Here is a 20,046-nt window from a genome sequence, read left to right on the forward strand (position 1 = left end):
ACATCATCAAGGTAACCTTGAGCAGCTTTTAAAATTCAAAGCTGAAGATGATCCATCATTCACTAGGTGGTTATCTGCAAAGAGAGGGGTGCACACATCTTGGGATTGTCCCTGTGTTGCAGTATTCGATTATTATGGATGGGACAAGGGATATATCTGGTGTTGAACAGGAGGCGCTGTGCCTACGTTATGTTGAGTAGACCGGTCTAGATCTGTATCTAGAGCTCATTGTTCCACCACGCACACATAGAGATATTCTGGGCGGAACTGAATGAGGAAGACTTGAAAGTCCAATTCGCCATGTTTAAAAACACGTACAAGATCAGCACAACTGCAGATGCTGTGCGTGCTCTGAAAGAAATGATCAGGTAGAGACATTAGTACGATTGTTGATGGTGGTGCCCATATCATCTGCTGAGGCAGAGCGCAGTTTTAGTGGGTTACGCAGATTGAAAACATGGTTGCGATCGACCATGACACAAAAAAGACTCGATGGCATTGCCGTGTGCCATATTCACCAAGAGAGGCTTGACAGACTGGACAGACGAGAAATTCCCCAGCAGTATGTTCAGGGTAATGAAAGGAGAAGAGATGTTTTTGTGTCCTTCATTGAGTAAATTGGTTTGGCTGCACTAGAGGGAATTTCTAATACTCAGTATACTTCTTTTTATTTATCTAAATATGTTGTTGAAGTTGTTGTTGAATTTTATTTTATTATTTATTTATTTTGCACATAGGATATTTGCTTTTTTGTGTTTATAATTATAGAATTTGTATGCTGCTGAGATAAGCAAATGTTTACATATTTTGCAGAAGACATGAAGTTTTGGTGGGTGATTGATTTGCATAAATAACAGTTTGATCATGCATTGCTAGTGTTGATCAAGTAGGCCTTTGTTCATTGTTGTTTATCCATGATTTCAAATAAGAATCCTCCAATGGCTTTTTAGTGCAAACCATTAGCCCAAATAACGCAAAGTAACTACTTGAGCACTAGTTAAAGCCCAAATGATGCAAAATAACTAACTGAGTTGACATCATTTGCTGACAGCTTGGCATCTCCCGGTTAAAAAAAATCTGCGCCCCTGCCCCAGATGAGACGAGACAAGACTCGTGGTTCATGAGACAATATTATTTTTAAGAAAGCCTCAAAGATGAAATATAAACAAAACATTTTTTTATTCAACTGAAAATCACAATGCAAAAATTTTACTTAGCTTGTAATGAATGTCATTTTACAGTCGTTTGAATGAATATGTTTAAGAGTATGATTAAATATGATTAAAGAGTGGCGGGGGAATCTTCAATACTAATAGGAGTGCACCTCTGGTTCTCAGATATGAAAGACCAAGAGTGCTGCTAAAAAATAAAATGAGAACTAAATTGATAAATTTAATAATTTAAACAAAAATTTTAAGAAGAAAATAACTTTTTACATAGAAAAATTAATATGCATATTTAAATGGTTTATTTAATTCATGTTTTAAAATGTTGTTCCATAGAACAATGAAACAATTTATAAAGTAAATTAAAATTGTTTGATTTTTACATTTAAAATAAACTTTTCTAAATACAGGTATTGTTAAACTCGTGTTCATAACAATATTATAAAACGGTGTGAGAATTTGTCAGTGTTTGTTGAATGCCATGAGAGACAGCAACCAAACACTGACCACATGTTCCAACAACATTATAATACACAAATGAATCCCGCAGTAACTTACAAACTCCTCCGTTATAATGCATCATATAAGCACAATAATGGTCACTATATAATCCATTACTGTATCATTGTGTAAGTGAAGTTTACATAAGTTCATAAAAACTTGACAAGTTCTTGATCAAGATGCTGAAGAGGAGGCTGCCGAACTGAGGAGACGAATCCTTCATAGAGGAGCCAGGATGCTGTGGAGAATGGAGTTGAGACGTGCCTTATTAGCATCTCTAGCTTTGCACATTTGATTCTTTATTCATAAACTGCCCATGTATTTAGGTGGAATAGACTTTTTATTTAGATAATTCAAGTAAACTGACAATTATACACATAGCATTAAAACACAAACATGACATTTTCGGTCTATAATAATCATAGGCTACAACTTTAAGACTGTGTGAGCAATGGCTCGGGCGGCCAATGCATAAAAACAGCCAAGACAAAGTAATTACAGTTTTACAGTGCGTTTAATCCAGACAGTGCAAAAAATTCCCAGCAAAAAGGCGTAAAAACAAAATCTAAAATAAAAAACATATTTACAAATCTATACTTGAAGCATTAAGCATGGAGGCGCTCCTGCCATGCGGTCAAACACTGCGAGTTCCTCCTGACTACTGAGCCCAACACCAGAACTAATTCACACGTGAACCATTTTCAAGCAGAGGCCACGCCCCTGGAACGTACCACAGGTGAAATTTACAGATTAAACATTTAACAATATTATTATACCATCATTTTAAACACATCATAAATTCTGCTACAATAATACACAAAACCGCAAACAATCAAGGCCAACAAATACACAATTAACCTTGCAACGTCATAACCAGAATGTCTGGCCCTGTTCAGATGACGTGACAGGAATCTACGTTTACCCAGCGTGGTTACAGTTTCACAAAGGTAAGTTGTAATATGCAATCCCAAATAAAATATTCTGAATTAACATGAGTGTATTGTGGTTATTTACATGTTACCCGAATGAATGAATGAATAAATAAATGATAGCGAATAACGTTAGCCTATATATAAACCAAAGCCTGCAAGTGGCTAATGCTACGGCTACACGTCAAACCATACACACGTCATACATATCAATCAAAATACATATTTATGGTCACGTGCCTCTCCGTGACAGATTGTAAGACTACCGTTGTACTAGAGCTTATTAAAAAAATAAATGAAACAAACCAAATATAAAGCTGCTGTCCTTCTAAAACCTTGTATCTCCATATTTCATGACTTTTCTTTTTTGTCATAAATCATTATTATTAGTCACCCGTTATGTTTGTCACAGTGTTGGTTTTGCAAATATCTATCTAACTAATAAAAAGAACAGCATCAACATGCTGATCAAAAAGCCCATGGATGGAGCCATGACATCAAAGTGCTGGTTACAGTTTATTGGCTTGCCTATGGAGCATCTACAGGGTCACTTCAGACACCTTCAGCATGCCACTTGCGTCAGTCTGTAGGACTGTTCACGACGTTGTGGAGGAGATGATAACCATCCTCCACAAAGTAATACATTTTGCAAAAGCAGAGAAGGTGGAGCTGGCTTTGCTCGCCTTGCTGGCCATGAGGCATTCGGCTGTGCTGCTGGTGCCATCAATGGGTGCCACATTAGGATTCTTCCTCCTGCAGAGCCACACATTTTTTTTATAAAAACAGCTTTTTCCTTCCAACCTTCTGCGGGTTGTGGCGTATGCTAGTCGAGCGTTAACGAAGCAGGAGCGCAAGTATGCCACCACAAAAAAAAGCTGCTTAGTTTGGTGGCATTCACTAAATATTTCAAACATTATTTGCTTGGCAAAGAATTTGTTACGGACGGACCATAGTTCTTTGAGGTGGTCTTTAACAGTCTCACTCTGGGTCAGCCAATAGTCCAAGCGTCCCAGGAATCCGCAAAGGGACACAGCAGTTTAAAGAGTCTTTCCAGATATGAAGTGCCAATAACAGAGTCCTTCAGGATACAAAGTGCAGGTGACAGAGTCTTTCCGGATACAAAGTACAGATAACAGAGGCCAAATATCATCCTGTGGTCCACACCACCACACAGTGTCTTTGATCTTGGTAAAAGAATCGGGAGCTCTCCTACACAGAAAAATAGGCCCTCACTAACACATTTTCCCTCACCTTTGAAGCCATAGAAGAACGGTTTGCTTTTGTCCATAGTGCAGATTCAGAACACTTTATAACAGCACTTCTATAAAAGCCTTTGTAAAAACTTGGCTTTACAAGTAATTTATATGTTTTATACATAAGCCTACTTTAACTCATCAACTTACCAGAGGTAGAGGAATGTTATAAGGCAAATCAACAAGTAATGCTCATGTTGATAAATATATAAAGGTGACATAATGGTTAGGTTTCAGCTAATTGCAATCATGTTATCCCCATAGAATGACTAAATATAGTTGTTGTATGATAATTTAAACCAACACATACAATGTTACAAAAGCAACCTTTAATTGCAACTTTATCAACCTGCCATATATTGTTTAAAGTTCAAACATTTAATTATAGTATTTTGTTTCTATACTACAAATTATTTTTAGACACAAAGTAAAAACATTTTATTTGTGAAGCAACGAAGGCACACATTTTCTTTCTGTTAAAAGGTTGAAGCTATGCAAACGGCAGGCATAGAATGACGTATTTTCCTTTATGCACAGGATTTGTTTCAAAATTTCCAAAAAAGAATTCATTAAAAATGAAAAACTCTTTAATATTTTAATGTATTTTATTTCTCTAAGATGTATAACAGTTTCTAAACTTTGTCTACATTGTGACAAATGTTGATCACCATGTTGGTTAATTTAAACTCCAAAACAAAATGTCTCTCAGAATTTGTTTAACATGTGGTTGTTACATTTACAAATGGCACAATATCAATCAAATGTTAAAAGTTAATCAAATGTCTCTTTACATCTTTGACTAAAACTGTTTTCATAATGATTATGCTATATATTGATGTAATATTTGAATCTGTGCTTCTTGTGCTTGATTCATAAATATGAATACTTTATCTATTACAAATAAGGGCATGCTTTACCATTTGTGACCCTGGATCACAAAACCAGTCTTAAGTAGCACGGGAACATTTTTAGTAAAAGACAAAAATACATTGCGTGGGTCAAAATTATCGATTTTTCTTTTATGCCAAAACTCATTAGGATTTTAAGTAAAGATCATGTTCCATGAAGATATTTTGTAAATTTCCTACCTTAAATATATCAAAACTTTATTTTTCTGTGTGGATGGTCTGCCACAGTGCCCCTGATTAACAACTTCAAAGGCAATTTTCTCAATATTTTGATTTTTTTGCGCTCTCAGATTCCAGAGCTTTAAACGGTTGCATCTCAGCCAGATATTGTCCTATTCTAACAACTCATATATCTATAGAATGTTTATTTATTCAGCTTTCAGATTATGTAAAAATCTCAATTTCGAAAAATTGACCCATAAGACTGGTTTTGTTGTCCAGGGTCACATTTTTGAAACTAGAGTTTAATTGTAGATACAAAACTCTCACCTTTGTGGTGTGAAATTTATTGTAACCCTACTGCCCCCTAGTGTTCTTAGAGGAACTTCTCCAGAAAATAGTAAACATCTTCAACCTGAAATAATAATCTAATGCTTGAAAGTAACAGTATCTAACATTATAGATGCACTGAATTACACTATTAGGCAACCTCACCAGGACACCTCGCGTTTGAGAAACAGCCAAGGTTGCACAAATAAGAATTGAGAAGCACCCACTGTTTTTATCTGTTCTGTTTCTTACACGACACTGCCATCTAGTGGCAAATTTAACAAATAGCATTAACAAATGTTAAAAAACATTTTCTTTGGTGTGCCATAGATCTATATAAACAGACGATATTTCGTGGTACTTGACATAAACATTATTGCAATAAGAAAAACAACCTACAATGCATTTTGGATGTATATAGCATTTAACCAGTATGTGCATTTAGCGGGAACTAAAGCTGTGACCAACCATTTTGGGTTACATTACATGTTTTAGGAGAAGAGTCCTGTAGCTTTTCTGATCAGAAATCTGATTAAGGATTTACCTTGTAGTCTAGCTAGCAGACAATAAAACTCGCAAAACAATTAAATGGGTTTGAAGGAAAAAACTCAAGCCTTTGCTACTACATAATCATTTTGGGCAGTCCCTGGGACTTGTGACATTAAGCTTCAAATAAAATGATACGTGGTATCATAACTCCGACTGCATCTTCAAGAAGTAAAACATGGGGAATTTTCTATTTGCTAGTAAAGAATCCCTTTAACACTTAATATGTTACCACATACAGTGTGCCACATAAATGTGTGGTGCTTGCTTGCTTAACTTGATTGCAAAACCAACGCAACTTAAATTGCATTCAGGCTCTGTATTTGCATTCCATTTAATCGATATAACGTTATGCATTTGGTGGGAAATAAACCCATGACCCATCAGCTGGGCTTCAGTACAGTTTATTTACAAGAGGGGACACGTGTTCATCAGCATGAATCTGTCAAAAATGTTCAGTTTTAAACACATTTTAAACTATTCCGAGGAAACATTTAATAAAAAAATACGTTGGTATTTTTTAAACGTTTTAAAAACGTTTTATTTTGGATGCATATTTTTTAAATATAGGTGTGGTTTTTCAAACGTTTTTCAAACGTTGTACTGCAACATTACCTAATTGTAACCAAAATGCAACGGTGTTAAGGGGCTGTGTCCACCGAGGCGCATTTACGCGGCTGAAAACGGCCGCTGCAGGCGCCCGGTCGAACGCCGCCGCTGATCGTGGGAAAAACGCTTAGCACCAGCGCAGAGCGCGGAAAAAAACCGTCAGCTGATGGCTTTTTTTTTTAAAGCGCGGCGTTTCCATAGGAAACAATTAAAAAAACACGTCGGCCGCAGGCGTAAACGCCTCGGTGGACACAGCCTCTAAAAGTTGTATAAACGTTTTGTGTTTGCTGGGAAATGGAAAGCACATATGCAAACCACGGCAGGGAGACCAGAAGGCAGAGGAAGAGGTGTGCGGATTCGTTGGACAGAGAATGGCCGTGTCGGACGCGCAATATCGGCGGCGCAACGAAGGTGAGCGAACCAGCTAAACCTTCAGGGATACATGCTCCTGAGATTCATTGCGAAAAACAATTGACAGCAATATGGCAACTAAAGTGCATACAAACAGACATAGCTTTAATGGACTCATTCATTTTGGCTTGATACCTGACTGAAGTTAATTCAGTAGTTTTATCAAATCTGATACTACACTATGATTACTGTTAAAATTGATGTGCCTTCTTCTCAGTGCTCCATCCGGATTGAAGGACGGGGTGCTGATTTGTCCGTCAATGTCTCGGCGACTGGCATAGGCATAGTCTTCGGACCGGTGCTTCGCCGCCTTCAGCGGTATCTGGGAAGGTTTTTTCAGAGATTCTTTGGCTTAGGAACCATGAACAGACTGTTGGCAGGAGACACCTCTGGAGCGCAATAAACACAACAATCGTAAGTGACTAAAAATTCCTCATGTTTGGTATTTTGGTTACAGTCAAGAATTAAATGTGCTAAATAACGACTTTGTTGCTATTTCGACAGGAGCTGCAGGCTTCCAAGAGGAGGACGGAACATATGATGTCGACGCGCATTGGCTGTATCGCCTGAACTTTCACAAAAGCTCTTCTCATAAGATTTTCAGCCATTTTATTTGTTAACCTCGCCGTTTTGTGTGTATGTTTTGTGATAACCGAATTATCAGCATGAATCTGTCAAAAATGTTCAGTCTGAAAACATTAAAACAAATTAAACGCAGTGAAAATTTCTGAGTTTTATTTTAATTAGACATATTTAAAAGTATTTTTATGATCTGACTTTTTTCAGTAGGCTACATTAAAAGTGAGAATTTCAACTGTAAAGTTGCAGTGTAAGCTGCAGGCGAGTTAACCGCTCTAACATTATACGATGTACTGATATGATTCTAAAAGCTGAACTTAACAGTAATGTTCGTATAGGGTATGAGAGCTGTGCGCTCTAGCAATATGGTCGTGTCCGGTGTGCACTGACTTTGAGAGCCGTGCGCCAGGGATGGAATACTGACCGGGCCAATGGGGCCAGTGCCCAGGGGCCCTTGACATGAACCCGAGGGGGCCCTGGGCTTCAAGGTTACGCCATCCAGTTTGGTACAGAAAACCCAACAACAATGAAAACAAATGTTTATCTATGTTTAATATATGGGTCCCATACAAGGCATTTGTGGATACCCTGTAAAAAATGAAATAATCAACAAATCATGGCAACATATGTTTTTATGTTACTTTAACTTATTAAATTAAATGTGACTTATTAAAAATGAACTTATTCATTAAATTACAGCACATTTAAATTGTATTTTCTGAATCTTTTGATTGATGATTTGATGTTTACAGACATGTGTCACAGGGCATTTTATGGTGAGAAATCATTTTTTATTTATGTGATGCATTAAATACGTGTATATTTGACAGTTAATTAAAGACGTGTGTTTCATAGGCCTTAATTTGGTTCATTGTTGATTTTTTTCTGTGTAGCTAATATTAGACTTCTATAAACCCTGTACAGGTTATTTTTAGCGTAGCCCAGACATTTGACGCAGAGCGAGAATGGTTTTAATATTCATTATCATCTTAACTTTCACTTTCTAAAACTGTGAATGCGCAGCTAAGGGAAAGAACCGGAAAATTGTGGGATGGGGGCTCTCGGAGGTAACTGGCCCCATGTGTTCATACCAGCAACATGCGCTCGAATAATATTAGTCGTGCCAGGTCTTTGCAATGACTTTGAGAGCTGAACGCACTAACAATATGGTCGTGCCTGGTGTGCACTGACTTTGAGTGCTGTGCCCACTAACAATAATGTTCGTATAAGTGTGATTATGCGAGTTGAGAGCTCTAAAAAATAATATTCGTATGCGTGTGCACTGACTTTGAGAGCTGTTCGCTCTAACAATTATATTCGTATAGTACACTGAGTTTGAGAGCAGTGCGCTCTAACATTATTATTTATAATAATAATAATAATAATACATTTATTTTGTATAGCGCAATTAAAAGTTGCTTTCTCAAAGCGCTTCACAGTAGGCCTAGACATCACATCAGGTAAAACAACACAATTTGTAAAAAAAAACTTTGTAAAACAACACAACAACAACGAAAACAAATAATGTAATCAAGTAAAAGCAATCCTAAAATAAAATGTTTTAAGAAGAGATTTAAAAATCGCAAGAGAATTTGCCTCCCTGATGTCTGCCGGTAGAGAGTTCCAGAGCTTAGGAGCGTATGAGGAGAATGCTCTATCACCCATGGTGCGAAGCCGTGTCTTGGGAACCACTAAAAGACCACACTGAGAAGAGCGCAAATTTCGACATGGTGTGTACGGCAATAACAGGTCAGACAGGTACCTCGGAGCCAGGTCATGCAAAGCCTTAAATGTTAACATAAGGATTTTAAAATCAATACGGTATCTTACAGGGAGCCAGTGTAGAGATTCCAACACATGAGAAATGTGATCACAAAACCTGGCCCCAGAAAGAATTCTAGCAGCTGAGTTTTGCACATAGTGTAATTTGTTAATGGAGTTTTTTGATACTCCAGCAAGAAGACCATTACAATAGTCAATACGCGAAAAAAAACAAAGGAATTTATCAACCTCTCAGCAACTGAAAAGGATACATAGGACGTAAACGGGCTATATTTCTCAGATGGAAAAAGGATGTCTTAACCGTATTCTGAATAAAAGGTCCAAATGACAGCGAAGCATCAAAAATGACTCCAAGATTTTTTAGTTTGCTTTGAAACTCCAAGGCGGCACTGCCTGTCGATAGAAAGAGGACGTGGATTATTGGATGTGTCCGGTGTGAGAGCTGTGCGCTCCAATAATAATATTCGTATACGTGTTCACTGAGTATGAACGTTGTGCGCTCTACGGTGTACACTTAGCTTAGTTCAGAGCAGCTATGACCGTAACGCCATTTTAGTCTTTTACCGTCAAAAAAAAATAAAAAAATACCCGAAAACATTTAAGGTTAAACGATGACCACAGAAACGAAAGTGCAAACCAACAGCATGCAGGCTTTACTGTATCCGAAAAATGAAAAGCACATATGCAAACCACGGCAGGGAGACCAGAAGGCAGAGGAAGAGGTGTGCGGATTCGTTGGACAGAGAATGGCCGTGTCGGACGCGCAATATCGGCGGCGCAACGAAGGTGAGCGAACCAGCTAAACCTTCAGGGATACATGCTCCTGAGATTCATTGCGAAAAACAATTGACAGCAATATGGCAACTAAAGTGCATACAAACAGACATAGCTTTAATGGACTCATTCATTTTGGCTTGATACCTGACTGAAGTTAATTCAGTAGTTTTATCAAATCTGATACTACACTATGATTACTGTTAAAATTGATGTGCCTTCTTCTCAGTGCTCCATCCGGATTGAAGGACGGGGTGCTGATTTGTCCGTCAATGTCTCGGCGACTGGCATAGGCATAGTCTTCGGACCGGTGCTTCGCCGCCTTCAGCGGTATCTGGGAAGGTTTTTTCAGAGATTCTTTGGCTTAGGAACCATGAACAGACTGTTGGCAGGAGACACCTCTGGAGCGCAATAAACACGACAATCGTAAGTGACTAAAAATTCCTCATGTTTGGTATTTTGGTTACAGTCAAGAATTAAATGTGCTAAATAACGACGTTGTTGCTATTTCGACAGGAGCTGCAGGCTTCCAAGAGGAGGACGGAACATATGATGTCGACGCGCATTGGCTGTATCGCCTGAACTTTCACAAAAGCTCTTCTCATAAGATTTTCAGCCATTTTATTTGTTAACCTCGCCGTTTTGTGTGTATGTTTTGTGATAACCGAATTATCAGCATGAATCTGTCAAAAATGTTCAGTCTGAAAACATTAAAACAAATTAAACGCAGTGAAAATTTCTGAGTTTTATTTTAATTAGACATATTTAAAAGTATTTTTATGATCTGACTTTTTTCAGTAGGCTACATTAAAAGTGAGAATTTCAACTGTAAAGTTGCAGTGTAAGCTGCAGGCGAGTTAACCGCTCTAACATTATACGATGTACTGATATGATTCTAAAAGCTGAACTTAACAGTAATGTTCGTATAGGGTATGAGAGCTGTGCGCTCTAGCAATATGGTCGTGGCCGGTGTGCACTGACTTTGAGAGCCGTGCGCCAGGGATGGAATACTGACCGGGCCAATGGGGCCAGTGCCCAGGGGCCCTTGACATGAACCCGAGGGGGCCCTGGGCTTCAAGGTTACGCCATCTAGTTTGGTACAGAAAACCCAACAACAATGAAAACAAATGTTTATCTATGTTTAATATATGGGTCCCATACTGTCAGGGTCCTGTCCTTCCTATTCGGAGTTTTCATGTCTTGTGGACAGGGTCGTGACAGTACCATGTCTTGTGTGTGTGTTTCGTCTTGTGTGGAGACACGTGGCGGTTTGTTTTGACATTTCGACGCGTGTCCTCCTGTCTTTCGTTTAGCTCCGCCCCCTTGTTTCTCCATTAGTGTTTCATCTCCCTCACCTGTCCTTCACCGTCCCTGTGTAATTACCCCTCGTTAATGTTTCCCTATTTAATGTCTCAGTTCCCTTTGTCCCTCGTCTTTGCATTGTGTTTGTGTTCATGTTCATGTTCATTCTCGTGTTGTCGCCCGTGTTCCTGTGTCATGCCTTGATTGAGAACTGTGAGAACTGTGAGAACTGTGAGTTTTGTGGTTTTGCTTTAGTTTTATCCTGCCTTGTTTTATTTAAGACGTTGTGTCGTGTTTTTTAGTTAGGGTTTTGCTGTTCTTGTTTTTCCTTTTGCCCCCACGTGGGAAGTCTTTTGTTTAATACAGATTCTTAGTTTCGTTTTTCCCCCATCGAGGGTGTTTTGTTTGTGTTTTTTGTAAAAATAAATATATCTTGTTTAACCCCCTTTACTGCCTGCCTGCGCTTGGGTTCTGTCTCCCGTTGATTGTGACACATACAAGGCATTTGTGGATACCCTGTAAAAAATGAAATGATCAACAAATCATGGCAACATATGTTTTTGTTACTTTAACTTATTAAATTAAACGTGACTTATTAAAAATGAACTTATTCATTAAATTACAGCACATTTAAATTGTATTTTCTGAATCTTTTGATTGATGATTTGATGTTTACAGACATGTCACAGGGCATTTTATGGTGAGAAATCATTTTTTATTTATGTGATGCATTAAATACGTGTATATTTGACAGTTAATTAAAGACGTGTTTCATAGGCCTTAATTTGGTCCATTGTTGATTTTTTTTTATAGCTAATATTAGACTTCTATAAACCCTGTACAGATTATTTTTTTAGCGTAGCCCAGACATTTGACGCAGAGCGAGAATGGTTTTAATATTCATTATCATCTTAACTTTCACTTTCTAAAACTGTGAATGCGCAGCTAAGGGAAAGAACGGAAAAATTGTGGGATGGGGGCTCTCGGGGGTAACTGGCCCGGGGCCCTTTGACGTCATAATCCGTCCCTGCCGTGCGCTCTAACAATATTTGTTGTATACGTGTACACTGAGTATGAGAGTTGTGCGCTCTAAAAAATAATATTCGTATACGTGTAGAGTGTATGAGAGTTGTGCGCTCTAAAACTAATATTCGCATACGTGTAGGCCTACACTGAGTATTAGAGCTGAGGGCACGAACAAAATATTCGTATACGTGTACACTGAATATTAGAGCTGTGCGCTCTAACATTATTGGTCGTGCCCGGTGTGCACTGGCTTTGAGAGCTGTGCGCTCTAAAAAATAATATTCGTACACGGTGCACACTGAGCTTAGCTCAGCTCGAGTGACGGTAACGCCAAAACATTTAAGTTTAAACGATGACCATAGAAACTAAAGTGAAAACCAGCAACATGCGCTCGAATAATATTAGTCGTGCCAGGTGTACAATGACTTTGAGAGCTGAACGCACTAACAACGTGTTCGTGTCTGGTGTGCACTGACTTTGAGAGCCGTGCGCACTAACAATAATACGTGTAGACTGGATGAGGATGAGAGTGCTCTTAACAATAATATTCGTATACGTGTGCATACGAGTATTAGAGCTGTGCGCACTAAAGCCCAATTTATGGTTCTGCGTCGGACCTACGCCGTAGACTTATGCACCTTTCCAAAAATATAACAACGCGTCAACTCAACGCGGACCCTATCCGCGATAGAGTCATGTTTACTCAAACGCATTTCCGAATAAATTATCTAAGTAAATTATTTGAGCTTCTGTATTTAAAGCGGCCACGAGCAACTTTTGCTCACTGTTGCCCCACGTGGTTGATAAGCGGAATTGTCTGTATGCAGTGTCGTAAAAACTGTCGCAAAGATTTCCCGCTGGCAGCTCAATACACGTGAGTTTTGCAAGGTTACCAACTTATTCTGGTAACTTTGGCCAAAAAAATATGTTATGTTATTCATAAACTGTATGTGTAACTGTACTGTTTTTGAAATCAGCGTTTCATCTTCATTGCGTACCACACTGGTGCCAACACTATGGGCTGTACTACAGGGCTATACTACAATCTCAAAGTAGACTCTGGGGTAGCAGCTGATTGTTAGAAGTTAGCACAGAGCGTGCTAGCTACATGGAACATTTGTATTTACCCGAAACACAACGCATGGACTTGGATGTGTTTTGTAACCTATAGTACTTTTCTTTTGTTATTTTATCGGAAGTCACTAAACACAATCGCGACCAGGCATTGTGTTTTGTGTAATATATGTAATAACTACAGTCAACTCGGTATGAAAACAGCGCATAGCATACATATACATAACGACAACATTAGCCTAATCAACGACTGAACTGTTCAACATTCACGTGGTTTACTGGTCTGAACAAAATAATCTGCTACTTTTTACCACAACACGTTTAGTGTGGTTGTTTAGTCTTTATTTACAAGCACTAACGTTACACACATTCATGACGAGACACGAAAACATGCTAGCTATCGACACCGGCAACCATATATTATCTCTCAGCTACCTTATGCTTATAAAGTGCGAACCGGTGTTGTGCCAATGACACAGACTAATAACAAATACGTTCACAAGTACAGGACAGTAACAAAAAAATGACAAATAACACATACAAATCCAGGAGCCGGACCGTTAGGTCTGCATTCGTTTTGCAACCCGTTGCCTATTGCTGCTCGTGCCACCAAGTGTAAACCCATCCGATATTGATTTGTGACCGGCCTCGTGTCCGATCACTCTCTCGCTTTTTTTTCTTTGCTTCCTCCGACAAAACCCTCTGGTTTTTTGGCTGGCTCTGCCATGGTGATGTTTTGGTTCGTTTCATCTTGCTGTTGGCTAACTTCTCCCAGGCTACAAGTAAAACGTGATGTATGCTGTAAAGCAGGGGATAGGCGGGGCTTGTACCGGCCCAAACACCAAAGTTACAAGTGCAATTTCAGCCGATAGGAGGCTGCTCAGGTAGCCACGGCAGTAAAATTCGTCCAGTTAAAAGTTGACCTACCACTAAAATAATTTTAGAGACATTATTTTAAGGTCGAAAAGTTGCTCGTTGACGCTTTAACACCTCAAATCTGCAACAAAAGTGACTGTTTACTTGCCGCTATCACTGCTAATGCTTCTCAAACGAGCTGCTTCTTCTTCGGCTCTTGTCTTGGTTACACAAGCAAGACGCAAGTGGACACACTGATGCCTAGTGGTCATTGCCTGTCGACGCAGAAAACGACATAGAAGTATAAATGAAAACCGACACGTATAGCCTATGGCGTAGGTCCCGCGCAGAAGTAAAAATCGGTCTGGTGTGCATTGACTATGAGAGCTGTGCGCACTAACAATAATGTTACGTGTACACTATGTATGAGAGTTGTGCGCTTTTACTTGGGGCCATAGCCCCATACTGCTTCTGTTGGTATTATTATTCTTAACCAATGGGAGTCTATGGCAGCCCTATGAACCGTACTTAGGAAAATGTTGAAATTTGGCACAATCGTAGTGGTGGTCCTCAACAGTCATGTGACCAAATATGGGGTCTCTAGCACTCTATAGCATAACTTTTGAACCCATTGATCTACAAAAATTCTACTCGGCACGTCATCCATTCGTCATGCTCATCGCATTCCATGTCTTATGTTAAGGCTATTACAGTAGCGGCCATCTTGAAAAGTACAGTATTTTTTCACTACTAGTCCTAGAAATTGTGATCGATTGTTATGAAAATGGGCTCAGACGATCTTTGGACTGAGCTGCACAGACGTGACTGGATGTAATTGTGATTTCAATGCCCTTAGCTGTTATAAAATGCACTGTAACCCACTGCTTCTTGGGGCTTATTGCTTTATTAAACGGAAACGGTGGTGCGGTTGAACCCCCTGTTGTGATGACGCAAGAGTTGAACTATGGCAGCTGAGAAGGCCATTTTTGGTGTTCTTTTTGAAGAATTTTCGGAGCCTGATGAAATCTGTATAAATACGTGTTGAATACTGCAAAATACAACTCTTCTAATATCTTCAATTGTTGCGTATACCGAGCTGCAGCGGACACATTTAAACGACTTTACTTGGACCCATGGTCGAGCTGTCTCTTTAACACCGCGTGGGTTATATACGTGTTGCTGCTGATTGGGCTGACATTCTTGACACACCCACCAAACAAGAGAAAATGTATCTCAAATCCTGTTGCACACCGTTGAAAACCGTTTCCAGGAAACGTGTCGTTCAATCCGGAAACCGTAGCAAAACATTGCGCACCGTTTTGAGCTTGAACATGCCCCAGCTGTCTCTTTAACACCGCGTGGGTTGAATACATGTTGTTGCTGATTGGGCTGACGTTGTCGATACACCCACCAAACAAAAGAAAACATATCTCAAACCCTGTTGCACACCGTTTCCAGAAAACGTGTCGTTTGAGCTTGTACGTGCCCCTGGTTAAATGTACGCATGTGCAAAGTGGCGCCACTTCCTGTCGGCAGTACTAATACACGATGTCATGTCTGTAAATGATGTCTAGGCTAAACTAAATTAATTCTAGGTCACCCCAATTTGGTAAAGAATGTCCAATATGCGGAGCTATTTTCGTCATCAAAACAGAATGCTTTTTTTGATTTATTACATTTAGGTAAACGTTTATACCTTACCTTATTCATTTATGTAATGAGATAAATTCCTATTTATTAGAATGATCGATCCCACCCTACCCAAACATGTTTTAAATGTTACGTTTACATTTTGGTATTTTAAAAGTCACGGTTAACATATTTTCATTGATTTACATAACTGATTAAATTTTTTAATGTTCCATTTACTAAAGTATAATTTACAAAATATTTAAATGATAGGCTCCACAATTATATTTCATCATAACAGAGAAATTGCTTGTTTTGATAGATTATACAAATTTAGTAACACGGCATTGCCTTCTGGCATTGTTCATCAACACAACTTCAAATGTGTCCAGGTCTCCCATACTTGAAGATGAATAAAAATATATGCTTCATTGGGTATTTTTGTATTTTTTATTTTACAAAAACAATTTAATCTGATTAAATCAGATTAAAACTGATCAGACAACAGATTATTCTTGAATCCTGGCATGGACCTTTAGGCTGTGTTCTTCATAACAATTTGACATGAATATGTCCAGATCCTCTGGATATTCACAAACAAATCTCTTGCTTGGTCTGATTCTTCACGCAAGTAGTCTTCGAAAGCTTTGTGTTGGTTTTCATCATCCATCTCCAGAAAGGCAGGTTCTGTCACCTCCCCATGGAATAATTCACAGGGACTCTGAACCCGGGACCACTGTCCTGTACAAACTTCAACTTTATGTTCTTTTCACACACCTGTTAAAAATAGAGACAGATATTGTCAAGATCGGGAACGGTGGGGAAGAACCCAAGCGCAGGCAGCGGCAGTGAAGGGATTAACACAAAGGTTTATTAAATAATAAAACACAAAACAAAGACCCGCGAGGGGGGATAAAACAATCAAGGACACAAGGGATAAATAATAGACTACACAGGAACGTAAACTACACACTCGACAACACAACGTGACTTAGACTAGGTATATACAGCAGGAACAAGATGCAGTTTCCAAACGGACACGGAACAAGGCGCAACAAGCAAAACAGCAAACATCTTAGGGGTACAAGGCAAACAGGTAAGCACATAAGTACAACGAACGAGCACAGGACAATGAACACGAGGGTATTATATAGGGAGACCGAACAAAGGAAGATAACAATGGGCAGGTGTGGGTAATATATAATGAGACACAGCAGGAAAGCTATACAGAGAACGAGAGGGCGGGGCTTAGAGACTAGACACCGGAGAGAACGCATATTATGTCAAGGGGAACAATAATATGTTTCTCTCCACACCTAACCAGAGGTTCTGCCACCAGACCAAGAAATACATGACAAGATGAGGCAGAACCATGCATGATAGCCTATGGGTGACTGTTTTGTGGTGGTAGACTCTGACACCCTGAAAACAGACTCAAGGGTTAGGTAAATTGACTTTTGTATAGTATCCTTCTACTCTTCCAAGAGTATCCAAGAGCAAACAACAATACCACCTGATTGAAGTCCAGGGCCAAATACAGTGCATTGATAGAGCTGATAGATTGTGCTATCTTGTTATTGATCCAAATGATACCATCTTGTTACCGTGAATACAAAAATGATAGATCTAACCATCCTTCAGACTTAAATGTCTGCTATCAGAGATGAAGAGGGAAGAACTGCAGTCAAGAGATGAGTGTGCGGCTCAGTGGCGCAACTTTTTGAACCGCATGCTTTGAGTGTGGGTTCGAATCCTGTGTGGTTCGATTGTAACATTTATATATGAATTCTACAGTTTGATTTTATTCTCACCAGTGCTTATCAACCTGACTGTTTTCATGTACGTTCCGTTTCTGTGGTTTTTGCACTTGTTGTTCTGTGCTGCTCTGGCTCTGTGCTGCTATAGCTCCAGACAGCGCTTTAGTGTGCAGCCGGGTGGCGCAGCTTGTTAAACCCCCATACCTTGAGACATCGAGGTTGTGGGTTCTGATCCCGTGAGAACCTTGTAATATGTTTATCTGTAAAGTCTATGTTTAGTTCTCAAACTGTCCCTTTTTCACGTACGTTCCGTTACTGCCATTTACGCTCCCGTTGCTCTGTGCCGGCATGGTTCAACGCTGCGCTTGCGGCAACTTGGGGTGCTTGGCCCCATATCGATGCTTGCAGCTATAGTAATACTTTTGTAATTGCTCTGTCTGAAAAGTAATTTAACTACTCATTAAATAGTTCAACTAATTTCTTCTTAAAGTCCCTTGAAATACCTTAACCGCACAGACAATACAAAATTTAAATTCTTTAAATTTCAGTCAAACATGGAATAGTGTCGTCTATAGGTTTATTAAAACATTCTGTATCACTTGAACATTTAAGTAACAAATGTAGCCTTCTTTAGTTAAACAGAATTACTCTTTAGCATCTGAACAACAAAATATATAATTCCTCTACAAGATATCGGAATAAGAAAAATAGAATTACTCTGTAACAAATCTGATTAACAAAATATATAATAACTTAGCAAAATATCTGAATAATAAAATAGCTTAAGTTGAACATCACTTCAAGCTGTAACCATAACATTAGCAAAGCATTGAGTAAGATATTTCATAGATACTGTATGCTGTCAAATGTGTTTCTACAAAATGAAGTCATTTCTACTGCTCAGTTGACTGTGCTGGCTAATTTTTTAAATAGTGGTTGTATCTAATTAATTTAGATCAATTAATAGACTGCTGGACAGACTGCTGGTGAGCACAAGATTGCCCAGGCTAAAAAGCCTTTCCACTGGTGCACTTGATGATGGCGGTGTTGTACCTCAGTGAAAGGGCCTTAATCCTGGGAAACTGGCTGAGAACACCCAGATCAGACCTCTGCATGTCCTCCTCCTGACCTCCTGTCTTTTTTCTCTTCCTGTCTGATCCAGCATAATTTAAATTTGTGCAAAGCCAGGAGAGCTTCTTTCTTGTCCATCATAGAGGAAAAGTTGACCTTGATCACCTATGAGAAACAAATTATATCAGACACTGCACATTATACAAGAGTATGACAGATAGGGCTGTCACAATTATTAAATAATCATCTCATCGCAATTATTTCAGATAACTGCAATTATTGTGAATCCTTAGAAAACAAGGGTGATCTGCAGTATCTACAGCATTTTACATCCACCATCCCTGATCTGCACTCACTGTTACATTCATATTTCTAAATATTTTCTTCATTGAATAAATTAATTGTTATATTGTCAAAGCCTTAAAATAGACAATTAATGTACATAATCGCAATTATTTAATAGACAATTAATCGTCAGACAAATTTCATAATCGTGACAGCCCTAATGACAGATAATATAAAATGTCTTTAAGCCATGGGTAAACCAAGAAATTTGCTATATGTATAAACATCAGCTTACCCAGACAATGACATTAGGGAGAGATGCTGTCATCTTAAACCCATACCGCAGTGCCATGCAGCGTCCTGGACATTCGAATCTCCAGAGTTGGAAGAAGGGTTCCAAAATAGCAACTCCTCTCCCTGCAATATGTCTATCGTTCTACAGTGAGTGGCTTCAACAATATAACAGATACTGATTAGTGAAGAATTTTGTTTTAAATTGAGTGCAAACCGTATTTATCTCAGCAACTGGAATGTCAGTGACCCTGGACAAGGCATCTTGGAAAGAATTCCATCGTGTTGAAGTAGGCATATATGTGGTTACCCTGACAGGGTTTAAAAGCTGTCCAAACTGAAAGCAACTTGCACTGACATCTTAAAATATCATTGCCATTGTTTTGTCTCAAAATGTTTTTGTAAGGTATGTCAGTTAAATTAGGACATTCAGTAGTTTTTACAAAGGCCCAGTCCTGGCTTAATCTAATCCCTGTCCAGGAAAATAAGTTTTCTTGAAGAAATTCTATACCTTTGACCTAAAAGGTTGAAGCTATGCAAACTGCAGGCATAGAATGACGTGTACATTTGCATTTATGTAAACCTGCAGCAGGATTTGTCTCAAAATTTCCAAAAAAGGACAAAGCAAAGCTATTTTGAATTAATAACATTATATAACACTATAACTTTAAATATTATATAACTGTAAAAATTACACCGATATCACCCATACATGATGGTTATGTTTCAGCTAATTGCAACCATGTTTTCCACATATAGTTGTTGTATGATCAGGCAAACCAACACATACAATGTTACAAAAGCAACCT

At 38.7% G+C, this 20,046-nt stretch overlaps 2 long non-coding RNA genes across 2 annotated transcripts; both read left to right on the forward strand.

Moving 5' to 3' along the window:
- Nucleotides 1-6,137: 6,137 nt before the first annotated feature.
- On the forward strand, nucleotides 6,138-8,301 carry LOC130552041 (uncharacterized). Its single transcript, XR_008962675.1, has 3 exons — nucleotides 6,138-6,812; nucleotides 7,030-7,226; nucleotides 7,317-8,301. It is a non-coding gene; the product is annotated as an uncharacterized LOC130552041 (long non-coding RNA).
- Nucleotides 8,302-9,620: 1,319 nt separating this feature from the next.
- On the forward strand, nucleotides 9,621-10,826 carry LOC130552118 (uncharacterized). Its single transcript, XR_008962681.1, has 3 exons — nucleotides 9,621-9,959; nucleotides 10,177-10,373; nucleotides 10,464-10,826. It is a non-coding gene; the product is annotated as an uncharacterized LOC130552118 (long non-coding RNA).
- Nucleotides 10,827-20,046: the final 9,220 nt, after the last annotated feature.

This window comes from Triplophysa rosa, linkage group LG3 (assembly GCF_024868665.1).
Source record: "Triplophysa rosa linkage group LG3, Trosa_1v2, whole genome shotgun sequence".
Classification (NCBI taxonomy): Eukaryota; Metazoa; Chordata; class Actinopteri; order Cypriniformes; family Nemacheilidae; genus Triplophysa; species Triplophysa rosa.